At 33.6% G+C, this 19,676-nt stretch overlaps 1 protein-coding gene across 4 annotated transcripts in view; it reads left to right on the top strand.

The window, feature by feature from the left end:
* Positions 1–19,676, top strand: part of LOC106135292 (uncharacterized) — an 87,632-nt gene that overhangs the window by 11,228 nt on the left and 56,728 nt on the right. Inside the window, exon 1 of one of the 4 annotated variants that reach the window (XM_060951762.1) lies at positions 8,421–8,441. The exons of 2 other annotated variants lie outside the window; for them this stretch is intronic. The gene's annotated coding sequence lies outside the window, so the exon portion shown is untranslated. Of the gene's footprint in view, positions 1–8,420; positions 8,442–14,523; positions 14,598–19,676 lie in introns of those variants that run through there. One more of the 4 variants, XM_013335550.2, reaches the window with a different exon arrangement.

The following is a 19,676-nucleotide window of genomic DNA, read 5'->3' as shown; positions in this document are numbered from 1 at the left end:
GAACCATTTTCAAAATATTTTTGGACCTGGCACTCATTTTCCTAGTTGCATATCTGTAAATAATCCATACCAATATTACAAATGTGAAATTGTGTATGTTTGTTCGTCTTTCACTTCGAACGAAGCGATGGATTGGTGTGGATTTTTGTGTGGAAATTGGAAGACTGGCGAGTGACATAGGCAACTTTTTCGACGCGGGTGGAAATGCGGGCAACAGCATAAAGTCTTCATAAAATCGATAACTTAATAGTTTTAGTTCTGTTTTTTAATAGTAGGCAGTGACCATAAACAAGTTATTTACAAAAATTTCATTTTTGGCACAAGCTTTTATCATCAGGAAGTGTGTCATCTCATGGGTATACACGGTGATTTTGTCATCGTTGCGGAAATTTTGTATATGTTATCGGCAATCTGTATAATCAGGTATTCTATACATGACTTAGGCAATGTAAAGAATACCTAAAACATCATGTATGAAACATTATTTATTTTATACTCTGCCTAGGCATTCTATACAATACCGAATGCTTTCTACGCTTGAAGTTTCTCTATGTGGTCATAAAAAAAAACTTAAACCGACCTAGCTTTTTGTCCTTCAAGTTTCTCTACGTAATCATTAAAAAATATCCCAAACCTACCTAGCTTTCTGCTCAGTTTAACATTGACAAATATAGATCACGATCTATTTATTTGACACATTGCCTGTGAAACAATAGGTACTCTATACAATATCTAGGCATTGCATACATTACCTAGGTAAAGAATGTAATGAACAATAATATTCATAATATTTCATACATTGCCTGAACGCCCCAGGTATTCTATACATTGTCTAGGCATTGTATAGAATACCTGTATTATACAGATTTCCGGCAACATATACATGCTCAGTCCATGATACTGAACAACTTTTACTATGGGGCCAACCTCGATATCACGAAAAAAAAATCAGGTGTTCTATATAAAACTAAATACCTAACATGACCAAAATGTATGGAACAGCTGATTTTTTTTCGTGATTTCGAAGTTGGCCCCATAGTAAAAGTTGTTCAGTATCATGGACTGAGCATGTATACAAAATTTCCACAACGATGAAAAAATCACCGTGTATCCAAACAAGCTTTTAAAAAGTTTCTAGATAAAGTATTTTATTTTAGGGATAAATTGTTTACCGAGTTAGGGATAAATACGGGGTAGTGATTTATAAAAAATACTATAGCTATTAGTACTAGCTGCGACCTGGGAATTTCGGGCTAAACATTAGGTAGGTACCTATCATGTTATTCCAGGTTATATTCTACTCGTGTACCAAATTTCATTACAATCTATCCAGTAGTTTTTGCGTGAAAGAGTAACAAACACACATCCTTACAAACTTTCGTATTTTTATTATAAGTGGGTTATAATATGGCTACCTTAAGAATCCCGAAAAAATGTAATTTGCGTTTTCGCACCGACGCGCTGCGTACGGTAGGCAACTGCTAGAGCGAGAAAAAAGGATACGTATCCCGACAAGAACGCAGTAAATTAGGTATCGTTTTAGAGTAAAACAGTCTTATTTGTATACGTAACTAGTTGAAATGCAGTAATAGATAATATTACTGCGTTTTAATTATTTTATACTATTTTGTAAATTTAGATTAGTATTGACTATACTGCAGTAAATAAAAAATATACTGCGTTTTAAAAAGTAACGATCGCGATCAAAAACGTTTTAAACAAAACCAAATAAGGTATTTTGATTTTGCTGCAAATTAGTTGGTATTTATTTCAGGACCTACTTTATGAATACTAAATAAGAAACCGAATTCAACTCTTTTGCTGCATTTTAATAAGTAATTCATATAATATTTATAAATGCAGTAAAAATCCTTACCATACAAAAATGTATTACTGCATTTTAATATACATGCATTAATATTTATTTAGGTATACATCAAAGATTTTTTGAGGCAGAGACGATATTCACTGCGTTTAAGGTGGTGAAATCATGGAGCCGCGTAAACGTAACTGCTCTTACTGTAAGTTAGTTAGTTTTCAGTGTAATCTGAAATGCGATTTTGAGTTACTGCAATCTAAAAAATTGATTTTTTTATCTTAAAAATCCTTGTATTAAAAAATCTGTTAAATCACATTGCTCCTTATGACGTACGCTATAAAGTTCAGTATTTAACACAAAACTCTTAAAATGTCTATTACTGCGTTTTAGGTGCTGCAGGGCAGAGTAGGTGTACAAATACCTTTACAACTTATTTCCATCATTATTTTCTCTAAAAATAAAATAATTATTGCAAATATGCGAGAAGTCAAAAATTGCTTATTTATTCGTTTTTTTTTTTAATTTTTACGGGCAACACCCTTTTTTTATATCATGTTTATATTGTATATGAACTGATAAAGTATTTGGAGTTACGTTTTTCACAATATTATAGCTTTTTTTATCGTGTCCTGTACTTTACGTATTTGTTTTATAAAAAGTAGTCATTGCCGCGGTTTGATTTGATCCTGCGCACAAGCATTTTATTCGATCACCATAACTGTGTGACCACAGACGCTTCCATTGTCACTACATAATACGTACCTATAAGTCTATTTTCTCTGTCTGTATGTACGCGCCAATCTCGGAAAGTTGTGGACGGATTTTGTTCCAGAGGATTTTCTGAAGGTTTACATCTATAAATGCTTCCCGTGCAAAGCCGAGTTAGGTCACTAGTTTTTAATAAAATAGACTGTCTAAGCCCTATAAGACTCGTTTCACCTGTACCTACCCAATATTGCTAAATAATTTTAATTTCTCATCTCAACATTTACTTATCTGGAGATCTCTGGCGGCAAACATCTGAGATTATTAATTGGAGTTCGCGAGTACTGGAATATGACGTCACAGCTTTGTATTAAGTTGTCTGAGGCTAAATTGAGCTGTTTAGTGTTTGAACAGTGCATACAGTTAAAGTCTAAGCTAAACTTGTCGCATTTGGTTTACCAATTAAGTCAGTAAATAAGTAAACTGCTCGTTTGCAATTTATTTGAAGGTTTGGAGTTTTGATTTTGAAGATTGCTGTGTGGTTCCCGGCACCAATATAAAAAAAGAATAGGACCACTCCATCTCGTTCCCATGGATGTCGTAAAAGGCGACTAAGGGATAGGCTTATAAACTTGGGATTCTTCTTTTAGGTGATGGGCTAGTAACCTGTCACTATTTGAATCTCAATTCTATCATCGAGCCAAAAAGCTGAACGTGCCCTGTCAGTCTTTTCGAGACTGTTGGCTCTGTCTAGCTAGCTAGGGATATAGACGTGACTATATGTATGTATGGAATGGTAGAAAATATTTAGTGTACCATTTTTTAAAGTGTCGGATGCCACGCGGCACTATCAAAAAGAGATATGTAGGACTTATTCTAAAACGCCAAAAATAACAGACTTTCTTCACATAAAATCACGCCTCTTTTCCTGAGGGGTAGGCAGAGACAAGATCTTTTCACTTCCTACGATCACTACATGCTTCCTTTGCTACATTTATATTCATCTATATGCAAGCAGGGTTTAGGGCACTCTTGACTTGACTTTATTTACACCGTTTCATATAACCACCGAAAAATTCGTCAAAAATACACATGCTCGTGCAATCTATTTTGGACAACACGTGAAAATTGTTCCTTCCTTACTTCCATTCAAGCCAATGAGAACAAATCTGATTCACCAATAAACAAGATTGAACTTTATTACTACAACAATAGGGTGGAATCATCAGGACTTGAATGTGAGATACAGTTTTGTTAGCGAACTATGTAGGTAGGATACAATAAGTCAATTGGAGACCTCTGATTGGATGACAATGCCGGTACTCCTACGTAGGCACTGAATTGGTAATCTCAGGATCTCATTCAGGGCTCAGCCTTGGACAAGGTCGCGTGAAAAGGTTCCTTTATCTAACTGTGGAAAGGTCAACCTGATTTCCACTACCAAAAGTTCCCAAAGATGCTGTATGGTTGATGGCCGGCATCTAAAGAAAAAATGATAGGACCACTCCATCCCTTTCCTATGGATGTCGTAAAAGGTGACGGAGGGAAAGGCTTATAAACTTGGATTCTTCTTTTATGCTAGAAATCTGTCACTATTTGAATCTCAATTCCATCATTAGCCAAACAGCTGAACGTGGCCTCTCTGTCTTTTCAAGACTGTTGGCTCTATCTATCCCGCCAGGGATAAAGACGTGATTACTATGTAGGTATGTACTGTAAGTATTTATGTCAAATTGACTTAGATAATTCTGCTAAGTCTGAAAAGAATCTAGCAGGTTTAGTTTTCAAAAATTTGAATTATTTTGAGCTCAGAATATATAATATTATTTCTTCATTACCAAAAAGCGTGTGTTTATGAACACATGAAGAGAACTATGTAAATATTCAGACCATTATAGATTTCAGAGAAGTTCACCTTAAAATTTTTATGTGTGGAATCATAAAGTCGTTTTGTTTTTCTTTTGAGCCATAGGCAAGCAACCTGTCACTGTTTTAATTAAAATTCATCATTAAACTATCCGGTCAAAACGTCTTCCAAGCCTTGTTACTTTGGTATTTCTGTAATTATATTAGTCTGTCTATGAAATTTCATATCTAATAAGAATAAAAAACATATAGTGTATGTCAATGGTATGATAGCTGGCTTCCCTGGCGTCCCATTTGTATAAGTCAATCTGGTTAAAGACTTTGGAATTCTTATTTATTTATTTCAGAAGCTTAAATCTATACATATCTATATCTTCAAGGCAACGGGCTAATACCTGTTTCTAACTGAAATATCAATTTAGGCGGCCCGTGTCGCGCAGCGGTAGTGTGCTTGTCTGTGACACTAGGGGTCCCTGGTTTGATTCCCGGCTAGGGCATGATGAGAAACGAACTTTCTCTGATTGACCTGGGTCTTGAATGTTTATCTATATAAGTATTTACCTATTATAAAATATAGTATCGTTGGGTTAGGTTAGGTTAATCTGTATAATTTGTCCCGTATATATTTATTTATTTATTATTAAAAACCATTGAGCTCAATAAAGCCTTATAATATTTTTGGGGCTCTGTCTACCCCGTAAGACGTGGTTTATGTCTGAAAAGTATACTTCTGTTCTCACATCATTCCCGCCACGTATTGCCGAGTTAATTTGCCGCGGTCACTAACAAAAGTTGCCATAAAAGGTAATTGCCGTGGCCAATCCTGTTCAGAGATGAGCTGAGTTACAAGCTTAAAGAGAAGACATACATATGTGCGTTTGTTTTAATACGCTTTTTAAAACTTCCATGGGAAAGATATGGAGTGGTTCTATTCTATAGTGCCGGAAACCACACGGCACATAATTAAGGGAATTTTCAATCGTTTGTTGTTTTAGAAAACTTGTTTGATATTTAAACTATTCTCATAAGTCATTCCATATAGACTTTAACTGTCTCAAAACCCTACAGAACTCGAATGTAACAACAATTTTAACAAAGCAAAATTAAACTAAGAAATACGAAATGGCCGAGCCCAAATCCTAGTTAAAAGTAAAATGTCTTAGTTGGATTAAGAAATAACAAGACATTTTCTGTCAAAATAACGGCCTTAAAGACGCGAATTTAGGCTCCTTCCCTTTCGAAGCGGAATGAGGGCAAATGAGGGACCTGAACTTTGAGTCGGAACTTTTGCGAGCTTACAGATGGTATCAAACTTATATAAGAATAAAGTTTGAATGAATGGAGCGATATAGGAGATATCCAAGAGTTTTGAATGAGGAAGCGGTGGTTGGTTCAAATTTTGATGAGATTTTCTTGCCACTTTTTTATTGAAATTGAAATCACTGTGAATTTTTTCGAGCGAACGATATAAGTTTTAGGGTGAAAATATTTTTTTTTATGTACATATGTTTGTAATGCGATATATGTCATCAAAATCAGATCCCGTTGATCAGATTTTGATGAAAATTCAAAAGTATGTAGGATCTGTCAATTTTATTGAGTTCGTGAAACAGCAAAATCGGTTAAGTCAGTTTTGATTTACGAGTATTTACAATTTTGAAAAATTAAAACGTTTGTAATCTTTTGTTTGCGGAAAACCACAAGTGTACTCCACACTATTTATAAACAAAAAAGCCCCGTATTTTTGTATGTTTGTATGGAATACACTAAAAATCTACTAGACTGATTTTCACGAAATTTGGCACAGATGTACAATAGACTTTCTGGCGATGTGTCACACTTCTCCTTAACTGAAATATGACATGGATGTTTTAAAAGTCAAATTACTCACGTACCTCGCCATAAGGCACGTGCATTCTAAAACTAGATGTTGGAAGAAACAATAAAACAAGTAAGTACATTTGCTTTTATATCTTCTGTGAGAATAATAATTTAGTCGACTGCGTTTCGCTCCTGAGAAAAAACTTAAGAAATATATTGTTATAGTTCGAAAACTTTCAGCAAATGTTTTGTTATGTGAACCTGCTTTTTGAAATCTGGAATTCCCTCCCCGCGTCTCTTTTCCTGGATATATTACTAACTTAGCTACTTCAAGGCAAGAGTACCTCATTGGGCATTATTTGAACTTGCGTATACCACTTTAGACCATCTTGCTTACAATCAGGCTGACTGAGTTCAAATCACACGGTCAAACAAAATCTTAATTCCGATTAAAAAATATACAACTATAACGATTATGGTGAAATTCAAATTGAAAGCGTGAGTAACTGCGGGACTGTATTATTCAGTAATTTTAGTATTGCCTAACAAACGTAACTTTATTTCGTACATAACTAATGTTTAAGTAAGTAAACAGATCAAAATGTACAATATTTGCTTGCTGTCAATCGAATCGTAGCGTTTGTAATAAATTTCGTACATAATATAATCCGCAAACCAAATATCTATACAAAGACAAAGTTAACTTTATATTTTTTCAATCAAATATCAACTTTAGCCCGATTATGTTAAAGATTATAAGAGGTGAAATCAATAGTTGGTATTTGATTCCCGTAGGGAAAGCTGTGGATAATACGAGATATTCTGATATTGTATGGGATTAATCTCTAGTGACTTGATGCCTGTGTGTGAAACTGTAGCAAGGTTGTTATATTATATTCTGTAGGTTCTATTAATCAGTTTCTCGCTACATAGTAATTATTTAAAAAGTTACAACTTTTATCAATAGTACCTGGGCGGCCGAGCGGTGTTCGGAGATTTTCAGTAAACTGTTTCAAATGATGTCAGAAAAACCATAAAAATTAAAAAAGCTTTACGTAGTTGGATATCGAATCTGAAACTCAAACAAGAAAGGCATAAAAAACATAGTCATCATTCTTGACTATGATTTTTTGAAAGGGTTAATCTTTGGAAATACTGAAGCGATCATGAAAATTGTTTCACTGTTAAAAAGCTTCTAAGAATGTACATTATTTGCGGGTGTTATAAGGCTATGTATATACCACAGACGAAGCCGTGGCGGGCCGCTAGATAACTAAGTGATAAAAGAAGAGAGATTGCTACGAAACAATATCCCATAATAAGGATTTTAGCACTAGAAGAGGTGTTAGTATTAATTATGTGATTAAAGTCATAATACAAACAGTGTTGATTTGACGCAGCTCGTCAAATGAATAATTAATATCTGACGATCTACAATTTCCTGCGCGTCAACAATAGGCAATAATATTATTCCAATTTGTATGGTGACAGCCATTCAGGGAAACCGCGGTTATATTAAACTGTTATTATTGTATGAGAAACCACGTCTAATTGGGCTCTAAGAGTTACTGTTTTCGAGATTACACTAGGTAAAGACATACATACATATGGTCACGTCTATATCCCTTGTGTGGTCGACAGAGCCAACAGTCTTGAAAAGACTGATCGGCCACGCTCAGCTAATTTGGCTTAATGATAGAATTGAGATTCATATAGTGACAGGTTGCTAGCTCATCGCCTAAAAAAAAGAATCCCAAGTTTGTAAGCCTACCCGTTAGTCGTCTTTTACGACATCCATGGGAAAGAGATGGAGTGGTCCTATTCTTTTTTGTATTGGTGCCTGGAACCACACGGTGAAGAAAAATTCAAATTCAATCTTTTATTTACATAATATGAGTACAAACAAGGTCTTAAATATTATGTACGAGTATAACAGATCTTCATATTTACCCTTTCGGATGTTGCAAACATTTATTATGTATTAGTAGACATACAAACTTATTAGAATTAAGTCTAAATATGTATCGGATTTTCTAAATAATTTTATACTCTTCCTCTTGTCTTCCCGTGGAGACGGTAGAAGTCAATCAAAGGAAATAAAACTTGGGATTCTTCTTTCAGGTGATGGGTGTCCAGCTGTCACTATCTAAATCTCAATTCCATCATTAAGGCGTCTTTCAGTCATTTCGAGCCTGTGTCTTCACCGTAAGGAATATAGACGTAATACAATGTATGTTCCTCTTTTCTTCTCGTGTGAGTTTTCAGTCTTCCTCCACTGTCAAAAAACCACTACGCAGACGAAGTCGTGGGCAAAAGTTAGTAAAAAAAAATACCCCATAGTGAGCGGTAAACCAAGATGAAATCACTAGGGTTTTTCTGTACCCGCGCTGTCATTTGACCCCGATAAAAAAGGTAATGATCATAACTGTTAGATGATGTCATTAAGAAAACCTAATTTTAAGTGATCTTCGTATTAGGAAATCAAATTAATTTATATATATATGTATAAATTAATTTTAAATATACATATTGTCATGTCTATATCCCTTGCAGGGTAGACAGAGCCAGCAGTCTCGAAAAGACTGACAGGCCACGTTCAGCTGTATGGCTTCATAATGGAATTGAGACTCAAATAGTGACAGGGTGCTAGCCCACCGCCTACAAGAGGAATTTCAAGTTTATAAGCCTATCCCTTTATCGCCTTTTACGACATCCATGGGAAAGATATGGAGTGGTTCTTTTCTAAAGAGCCGGAAACCACACGGACATAATTAAAGTGGTTCTTAAATATAAGATGTGATATACTGGTTCGCGCACATTTATTTATTTCCCAAAATTTCGACAGAAATGCAAATTAAAGGGACAATTTCGTTTTACGCAGGAGGAGCCGCGTGCGGTCTCTAGTACATTGTATAAATAAGCATCCAATATCTAAGTCAATTAGAAAAAAAATAAAAACGTTTTCTTTGATGTCCACTTCAATTTTCAACCATCGTCATACCTACTCATTTGATATGTAAAACACGAGGAAATAACTAATGGTGTATACAAACCATAAACAATGTAAACGGAATCTTCTCTCTGGACGGGAAACCCATAGCTCGGGTACCGTACCGCCAAGTTCTAAGAAAAAAGGTGACGTCAAAGCGGTTTTAAAGCAATTTAACTGGTTTAAAAACGGTAATTTGATCCAATTTTATCATAAATTTGATGAGTTGGGAAACTTTTCGTTCAGATAAAAAGTATCGTTCCCGAATCATTTGCGGTATAAGGTATTGATGAGATACGAAATAATATGAGTACTTTTTCCAATTTCTACTTATGAGTTAAACAATAAATAAGCCCGCGAGAGTTATTAGAAGATCTTCTAATAGTTAATTTTATTACGAAAAATTTATTGATTGGCGTGGCTTGGCTTTGGTTTATCATTCGGTCAATCGTATGGTTATCAAAAGCCACGCCAATAATTCAAGCCAATTTTTAATCAAAACTCAGATGTTATTAGCTGTTTGTATATTACTGCAGAGTCATAATGTCACATCATTTCTCTCTTTTGTCATTTGTGATAACCAAACTATTATAAATATAAGATCTGATATCTATTCTTTTTAATAGATAAGCCAGATTAGCAAGCGTAGGGAGGTACTACAGAAGAGAGTTACTTTTCAGGTATACACAATCATGGCTATATCCCTTACGGGGTAGACAGAGTCAATAGTCACACAGCACGAGCGCTACGTTTAGCTAAATGATGAAATCCAAATTTTCTAAACCGTAGACCCTAAAATATAACTTTTGTTAAACTTTAGCAATAGGGATCAAAATGTACGGTTCCCTCCCCACTTTATATTCTCGTTAAGTACAGACATAGTAACTTACAAAACTTAGTCATAAGCTGTGTCGGCAGTGGAATTTAAAACCAGTTTCACATAATTGCAGAATATGTGTGTATTTTTTAGGATTTGCCGAAATTTGTCGTAAATGTTAATAATCGTGATCTTGAATACTTGTTAGTTATGTTGGCACTACTAAGTTGTATTTAAGTTAAAGATAAGTATCAAAGTTAGGTAAATTCCTTGTGTTCCTACTCCTAGTAATTAACATAAATATTTAACTCAAATTATGATTTTCAAAATAGTAGTAGTTCTCATGTGAGAAATTCACACTGAAAGACCAACAGACGATTCAATTAGAGTTTCGTATTATTTTTCTAAGTATATATTTTTGAACCAAAGTATGTCTTCATTGCGAAAAAATTTTATCGAAATGAGGTTTAAAACAATTTCAATTCTGATCTGACCCAGTGGTGAATTTACTGACAATTAATTCTGTATCGCCGTCATAACATTGCTTAAATGAGAGTCATTAAAACTACCATAATTTACCAATAATACGTGGGAATTTTACAATCAGAACATTGATATTTTTTTGTTTTTGGAACAACCGCATTTTTTTTTGTGAAATTACAAAATATGATTTCAATTTACTTTTTTCGAACTGGCCATGCACGTAAATTAGTTTATTCATAAAAAAACCCGAGGTAGGCAGCCAGCATTTAGTTAAGTCAGTAAATTTTATTTCCACATAACAAACTACAAAGAAATTCCCAGGAAAATCAAGTTGTGCTATTTATCTAAGTACATGAATATTGTTTAACTGGCTTCCGCCCGCAGCTTTGTCTGCGCGGAAATCAATTATACTACTGTCCCTTGAATGTTTAATTTTATCATCTTTATTGTTAGACTATACAGCGACCCCGGCTTCGCCCGCGTATAACTGAACATCTCGATATCTCCATTCCCGCGGGATTTTCCGAAAATCCTTACATCATAGCAACTCTTTGGATGCTCAATTTTATCTCGACCGGTCGAGTAGTTTGGGCTGTGCGCTGACTGGTCAGTCAGTCAAAATTCATGATTACTTGCTGGACGCGTTTGATCGAATAAAACTCGCACTGACTCCTCAATTTCCTTTGCATGCGTACGTACATACTATATAAAAATGCTCTTGCCGACTCTTTTACGATGAGGGAAGATTATTATTTTCTTTAAAAGGTTTTATGGATGCAAATAACTATAATATATTCTTTGAAGGACAATGCAACAAAAAAGCAAATACGATCTTAAAGATTTATGGCACACAATTATATCTTCAAGTGTCATAATTTGCTAATTTTCCTGAACATATGGTTGTTATGCTATCTTTATTGTCATATTTTATTACTCCAACACGTCTTATGTATTAACCCAGTTTATGACTAAAACAGTGAAAAACCAATGAACTACTTATATGAAACTGTTTTACAAAGTTTGTTTCTCAAATTTGTACCAAAAAGTTAGGTGATTTTATTTACAAATGTTACTGGGTTTTGAAGTGGCTATAATGATGGAGTATATGAGACTTTCTCGTTGTTATATGTAGTTTAGGCGTAAAAGCTTAACAGACAAACAGTTACTTTCACATTTATGATCGTTGTTGTCTTTGATAGGATTGGAACCTGTACAGTCAACATCACATCAATCTACCCAAATTCACTGCAAATTCGTCTCTGTTACAACTATTACGTCACCTATCGACCACCGACGCCATTTTTCTTTTAATTCTCCTACTAATATTATAAATGCGAAAGTTTGTATGTCAGGATGTCAGTATGGATGTTTGTTACTCTTTCACGCAAAAACTACTGAACCGATTACGATGAAATTTGGTAGCTGTATTAGCTGAAGACCCAAAATAACATATAGGCTACATTTTATCCCGGAGTGCCCGCGGGATTGTTAGGGTTTCCATGCAGACGAAGTCGCGGGCGGCCTCTAGTTAAATATACAGCACACGCCATATCATTACCTGAGGCCATATTTGTAAAACATTTTATTTCCCGTTAAACTGGGTTTTAGAAGTGTCCGATACATAAAACGTTTTATAATTTTTTACCCAATCTTAAAATATGGGTGATGTTTTTCCAATTTTTTTTGCCTTTTTACTTTTATCTTAATTGAAGGTTCAAAAGAATTTAGTAACATACACATACTCGTACATTCGTACAATCACGTCTATCTCGTAATTTTTTCTGTTATTTTTTTTTATTTTTTAGTATGTTTGCAGGTAAGAACCATTTTATAAACTATGGAAAACAGGGAGTCAGTCATTAACTCAACATGCTCGAATTTTTAAAACAAGGTAGTGTAGAAATATTATTGGAAAGAAAGGAAGATTTAGAATGAAATATTTCGACCAAATAAAATTAAACTAGTATACGCTTATTCGCGTTTAATTTTATATGAATGATGAGTTTGAAAATCGAATTAGTTGGGGTCAGTGACAAGGAAAGCAAAATGATTTTGTTAATAATTTTCCTGTTTTTACCGGATTGTAATCAACGGGTATTCACCGGTCAACCTGAAATAAATATCTGATATATAAATAAAGACGAGAAAAATATATAAATGAACTTTGAAACGAGAAACTAGACGCTATTGGTTATTTTTTTCTTTTACTGATACATGCTGAGATACTATGCTGTAACAGGCTGTAGGTATAGGGCTGATATTTGATAAAGCCGTTTTTTTAACATCGCTTTAATCGAATTCAAGAAAAGTTTAAGGAGGTTTTCAATTCGTGTGAGTCCAGCCATAAAAGTATAAACTAAACTATAAGAGTTAAGGTAAACAGAACCTCAGTTTTGAAAGAAAAAAGAATTAGTCAAATACATATAAAAGCAAAAAATTCTAATTTGTCACCAGTTTTCAAAACTTGTTCTATATCAGTGAAAGTTGGCTGACTGATTTATTATGAGATTAAAATATTAGGTAATGTTATTTTGTAATCTAGCTTAATTTGATCTTGTAGTAGATCAAGATCCTTTTAAAGTTACGGGTCAAAGTCTAAACGATAAAACATCCGGCTCGTTCCAATGAACTTGGAATTTGATAATTTGAAAACTATTATGCCTACTTACTCAAATTTCAATACCTAATACTGTTTAATAAACTTGGGATTCTTCTTTTAGGTGATAGGCTAGCAATCTGTCACTTTACATCAATAATAATTGATACAAATTATACATTTTAAATACCTAACCACTACGTCACGTGACAAAAACAATGACGTTTTTTGAAAACCGTAACTTATTAACATACCCAGTGCATTATCTAAGCGACACAATACCGTTTAGATACAATTTAATTAATTGACAGATCAATAATTATTAATTAAAGTCATACACACAATTTATATTTTTTATATACTGTGCCACGTGACAAAAACAATGACTTTTTTTTTAAAAAACCGTTACTTTTTTAAACATATCCAATGCAGTATGCAGGCGTCGCGCGCCAAATACCTTCTCACGTACTCCGCAAGGTCGTTATGTCGAAACAAGCGGCCGGCGCCGGGTTTGCTCGGATTAAGATAATATTGCGAAATATAGTTTGATTATCGAAACTGAATGTTTGAATAGAAGATTCTCGATTATTTATTAAGCCATAAAGCTAAGTGTAACCTAGGACCTTTAAATTTTATAGCAATTATTAGTTCTGTTTACCACTGTTTGTTGGTGATGTAGACGTGGTTATGTGTGTGAATAAAATATTATAATTTTTTTTGGTTTGAATTAAACTTGAATCAAATAATTCAATCTGGGTTTGTTTGTCATTGTGATTAACTTTTGATAACGACGAACGCTTAATCAGAAAGGTTTTTATTTTTACTATTTTTTTGATTATTAATTTATGATACACTATAGTATTGAACATTATAACATATTTATAGTGTTTATATTTTATATGTTTTTATTATTTTATGACTCTTTGAAAATTTAAAGTGGGATCTGAAAATTTATATTTAACTCTTTTATCAAAAACTGAGTAAATATATTTACTTACATGGTGAACCATGGTTTTGTAAGCCATAAATATCCATAGTTAAAATCAAAGTCCTATCAAAAATTCGCAAAAACATAAAAAAAAAACTAGTATTTACCATAAATAATTATAATTTACAAACATACATACCTACAGAAATAAAGTTTTTTATTGTTCAGCTTAGATGCGTTCCTATCTACAGGTGAGACATACCGTGCTATGGTCATTTACCGTGCAAACCACATGCGGAGTTCGCGGCCGCGCGCCTTTCGAAAAAGGAACGCCGGCGTTCGATTTGAAATTTAAAAGACAATCATTTATTTTAGTTAGACGTACCTATGATATTTTTTCTATTTTTTTTAAAAATAAACCATGAATATAAAAAGACAATATTATTTTTTATAAGTTTTTTAAAATATATATATTTGTGATTGTGATCAAAATACTGACAGTTTGTGATTTAAATGTGCAGTGTTGCAAGTTCTGTGAATATTCATAAGTATTAGTTATATTTATAGTTCAAGGTACGTAAGTTATTCAACATAAAATGATGATTTTCACCTTGCTTTAATTCTATCGCAAAAATCTATAAATTATAGTATCTATTATCCTGTTTATAGAATAAAGAAAGATAACTGTTGTAATGATAGCCAGAAACATTATTTTATGTAGATCTAACTAAATCTAAAATACTAACTTTTAAAGTTTAAATCTAGGTTTCGTTCATGTTCTCTCGAATATAACATTGTCGTTTCATTTCTTCACAACACGAAATTGCTTTATATACTGCTATAAATAAGTACAGATTAACATAATAAAAAAGGTGAAATCTTGATCCTGTTTTTTTAAAGTAACATTCTACATTTTATGTTCATGTTCAATTACCGGGTAATATTGGTAATATTGCTTACCGGGTGATTCATCGCTGTTCTATTTGAAAATCGAACTTAAATGAAAAGCAAGTCTTTATTGCCCACTTAAATAATATTCTTTCTTTTTTATACTTACGTTTAAATGCTAGGGTGATCGGGCTCTTTATAAGACGCAACTAGCAATAACGCCAGAAAGATAGCGATAATATTAAGAGCAATTCAACGGGTATTACTTTTTCATTCTTTTCATATTACAGGAGTATATGTAGATCTTATTCTAGCTTTAAACTCAAACGGTTAATATAAAAAAAATACTACAGAAACATAGATCGGGGTTGATCCCGTTATCATGCAAATTAAACTCTTTCTGATTGGCCTAGTAGTCTCAAGTTTTATATTTATTATAAAACTAGCTGTTGCCCGCGACTTCGTCCGCGTATATTTCGAATTTTTCCGCGTAAACTTATTTTCAGGCATACGAAAACTTTTTTTACTGTTTAATTATATGTATAGATATAGTAATAAGTATCCCATAAAACAAGTTTTGTACTCTGGGGCTCGCTTTATCTTTGTTATGTCTCCTAACAAAAAAAAAGTACTAAAAGTGCATCTACCACGTATCCTATAAGACCCAAACCAGTTAGTTTCTTCACTAGGCTCTCCTTGACCCGCACTCTTGTTGAATTTATCTAAACTGCCTCACTTACTCGTACGTATTTGAATAAAGCCTTGTTAATATAAATATTAACTTGTTTTTTAATTAAATTAGTGCAGAATCATTAATGATTGTCCTTTAGAATTAACTATGGCCTTAGCAAGAAGTTAAAAAAGAATTCTTATTTCAATGTAAATTTTCTTTCTAAACCCCATTTTATTATTGCAAACAGGCAACAAATATTTTACATGCATTTATATATATATATAACTGCTATAATTTTGATACTTTTTCACTAGCCATAAAATTGTTATTTAATTAATCTCTGATGTTCAAGAATTCATGTCGTATGTTATATTTTCAATATAGTTGTACGCACTTAAATGTATTTACATTGTTCAGATTACAAGAAATATCATTTTGAAAACACAATTTATCTTTGAAGTGCCTTTTATAAACAGATAGGAAATAAATATTTTATATAAAATATGAAATAAGATTTTTTTTTCATTAAATAATTGGATTAATTGACAGTTGTTAATAATACCAAGAAAAAATATTACAATCGTACAAATAAATGTACAAGCGAATCGATGTGCAGTGCAACAGATAAGTATTTTTAATATAAAAATTCGAAGCACATACGCTTCAAGTCTAAAATTAAAAAATACTCAGGTAATATGTAAGCAGAAACAAAAGAGTGTGACACATCAAGCTATAATTATACTCGTACCAATTAAATTCATAAATTCTACTCGCGTGACATACCAGATCCTTTCTCGCATCCTGGACCAAAGCATGTGTTTTTCCATACGGATTTGTTTTACCTTGCAATTTGAGTCCTCGTCTGATCACGCATTTAACCTTGCCAATAATCTTATAAAGTTTAAATAAAGGACATTATTATAATCATCATTATGAGATAATCATTCAGCTTATGTAGTATATGTATGTTTATTTTATTTGGAGTATATATTTAAAGACATGCGTATGTATATAAACTGTTATATTATGTGACCTTTTATTCATATTTATATTATTACATCTTTTACAGTTATCGCACCAACCGTACATCCATCTCAGTTTGGTCCAAAGGCTCAACTGGCAGAGAATGTCTTAAAGCTATTTAGTCCACCAGTCATAAATTTTACGTGCATAAAGTTAAGATAAATAAATTATTCATGTAAATATTAAAAACAAGAGGATGTAGATAACGTTCGGTGTAATTCATATTCATACTTTCATACTATCCATGACCTTATATGGTAAAGTAAAGAGCTATTTCGCCCGCGGCTTCGCCTGCGAAAAATCCCGTTCATTGCCAATCCCGCGGGAATTTTGGAAATTATGCCACCTCTAGACCACACAAGTAAACTGCATACCAAACACTATTAACCAATTTCATCTTATTACGCCCTGTTCGTTGTCAGTCAGTCACTCAGTCATTTAGCGACGGTAGAATAGACGACGGTAGAATTCTACAATTCTATATATAAACTCTACTACTTATATATAGATTTCCGCCTGACCTTCGTAACTTTTTGCCTAAATCTGCAGATTTCCTCGAGATGTTTTCTTTCATGGTAAAACCATTGGTTTGTAACCCAATGAATGTACAGTAGATTTTTCTATCCGTGTAGTAAATTTCATTAAAATCCGTTCAGTACATTTTGCGCGAAAGAGTAACAAACATACGTCCACTCATCCTTACAAACTTTTGCAAAAATATTTGTAAGAAGCAGGATATCTCACAATTAAAGAAGCATTCTTAGGGAACCTACTGAATCTGAAAAACAAATAATAAATATATACGGGACAGATTTACACAGATTGAGTTACCCTCGAAGTAAGATCGAGACTTGTGTCACGAGATACTAAATCAACGATAGTATATTTTGTAATAAATACTTATATAGATAAACATCAAAGACTCAGGACAATCCGAGAAAGTTCGTTTCTCATCATGCCCTGGTTGGGATTCGAACCTGGGACCTCTGGTGTCTGGTGACAAAACGCGCACTACCGCTGCGCCATAGAAGCCGTCAAAAACCTCTTAGTTTTTCCAGTTTGACATCAGGTAAAATGAAACAACTTTGCACATTTCTACGCCAGTTGAAACAATAAACCATTTACAATACGATTAATACATTTATTAAAACAATCACGATTGAATAATAAAATGCAATTAATACTAGCCTATAGCGTTTAAATCCGGCACAGTTAAATTCATTTATTTAATTCAGTTTATGTATGCAAACGAATGGAAGCGAAGCAGGATTATTTACTACTAGATTTGCACCCCGACTCCTCTCGCGTAGGGTTTAACCGCATCTATAAGGAACTTCTGTTCATTCATGACCTACTTATCACATTAATTTATATTTTAGACTACCTTTATCTTTAATGTGTGTATATATAAAAGTAACACAGAAGAATAATCATAAAATATACCTAATTAATTAAACTTAAATAACCATAGGTAGACATTATAACCAAACTAAGATAACGAGAAAATGTAAAAAAAAAAAATTTAGGCTTATCTTTGGAAAATAGGAACAAATAAAAAAGAATTTTTAAAATAACAATCTTCGTAGCATAGATTCTTAATTCAAATTTCTTTACGTCTGAACTGAAGTGTGAAGTTTGCTAGCTAATTACATTACACCCTACCATATTAATCCGTTAGCAGTCACTAGACTGGCACATACTGAGATTTTTTTTTTAATTTTTTGCACTCGCATCTGCAACTCGGCCCAGTGGGCACAGTTATTTTGTTGCGGGTGAACTGCCCCGCATAGTAATTATGTAAAACATCGATCATAGAGATAAGTGAAGAGTGAAAAATTTATTCCTATTTACACGATGGGGTAACCTGTCACTATCTCTGGTCTTAATGATGAAAGTAAGATATAAAAGGTTTTACTTATAAATTAGATTTACTTAACCCCTTTTGAGTCATTCGATGTATGATTGAAGATAAAGACGGGATATGAGTGTGTATACTACTCTGTCAAGAAAGTAGCAGGAAAAGATCAATAATACACAAACTGTTTGTTATTCATCCAAATTTATTTTATCACCTTCAAAATATGCTCCTTTAGAAACGATACACTTACGCCAACGAATAATCCAATCATCAAAACATTTTTTAAACGCTGTTTCCGGAATTGAGGTCAGTTCTCGCCGCGAATTCTCTTTTATGTCTTCTACCGATTGAAAACGGGTACCACGAAGTGGTAATTTGAGTTTAGGAAAAAGAATAAAGTCGGCTGGAGCCATATCTGGTGAATATGGTGGTTGCGCGATGGTATTTGTTGAGTGTTTGGTTAAAAATTCGTTCACAATGATGGCCTTGTGCGAAGGTGCATTATCATGGTGCAAAATCCAAGAATTTTCTTTCCACAAATCTGGCCTTTTTCGTCGGATTTGCTCTCTTAAACGCCGCATAACACTCAAATAATATTCCTTATTTACCGTTTGACCTTCCGGCAAGAATTCCGAGTGCACAACACCGCGATAGTCAAAGAAAACAGTCAACATGACTTTGACTTTTGAACGACTTTGGCGTGGTTTTTTCGGTTTCGGTTCAGTTGGAAGGCGCCACTCCGAAGCTTGTTGACTAGTTTGCATGTCAAACTCGTAAACCCACGTCTCGTCACCAGTAACAATGCGTTTCATGAATGTTGGGTCGGAATTGACTCGTTCTAGCATGTCCTCAGCGACTCTCATGCGATTGAGTTTTTGAAAAAAATTCAGGTCTTTTGGGACTAGCCGAGCGGCAACATGTTTCATACCCAAATTATTAGTTAAAATGGTACGGATCGACTCGTGAGATACAGAAAGTTCGGTGGCTATCTCTCTCAAAGTTGAATGAGGATTTTCAGTCACTATTTCCTTCACTTTTGCGATGTTAACTTCAGTTGCAGACGTTGATGGCCTACCAGAGCGAGGCAAATCTTCCATCACATCTCGACCGCTTTTGAACGCTTTGTACCACTCATAAGCACGAGTTTTTGATAAAGTCGATTCACCGTAAGCCTTCTGTAACATTTTCAGTTACTCCGAACACGATATTC

Source organism: Amyelois transitella, chromosome 26, assembly GCF_032362555.1.
Source record: "Amyelois transitella isolate CPQ chromosome 26, ilAmyTran1.1, whole genome shotgun sequence".
Taxonomy (NCBI): domain Eukaryota; kingdom Metazoa; phylum Arthropoda; class Insecta; order Lepidoptera; family Pyralidae; genus Amyelois; species Amyelois transitella.
Note: the sequence above shows the minus strand (reverse complement) of the source record. Positions and strands in the feature narration are given on the sequence as shown.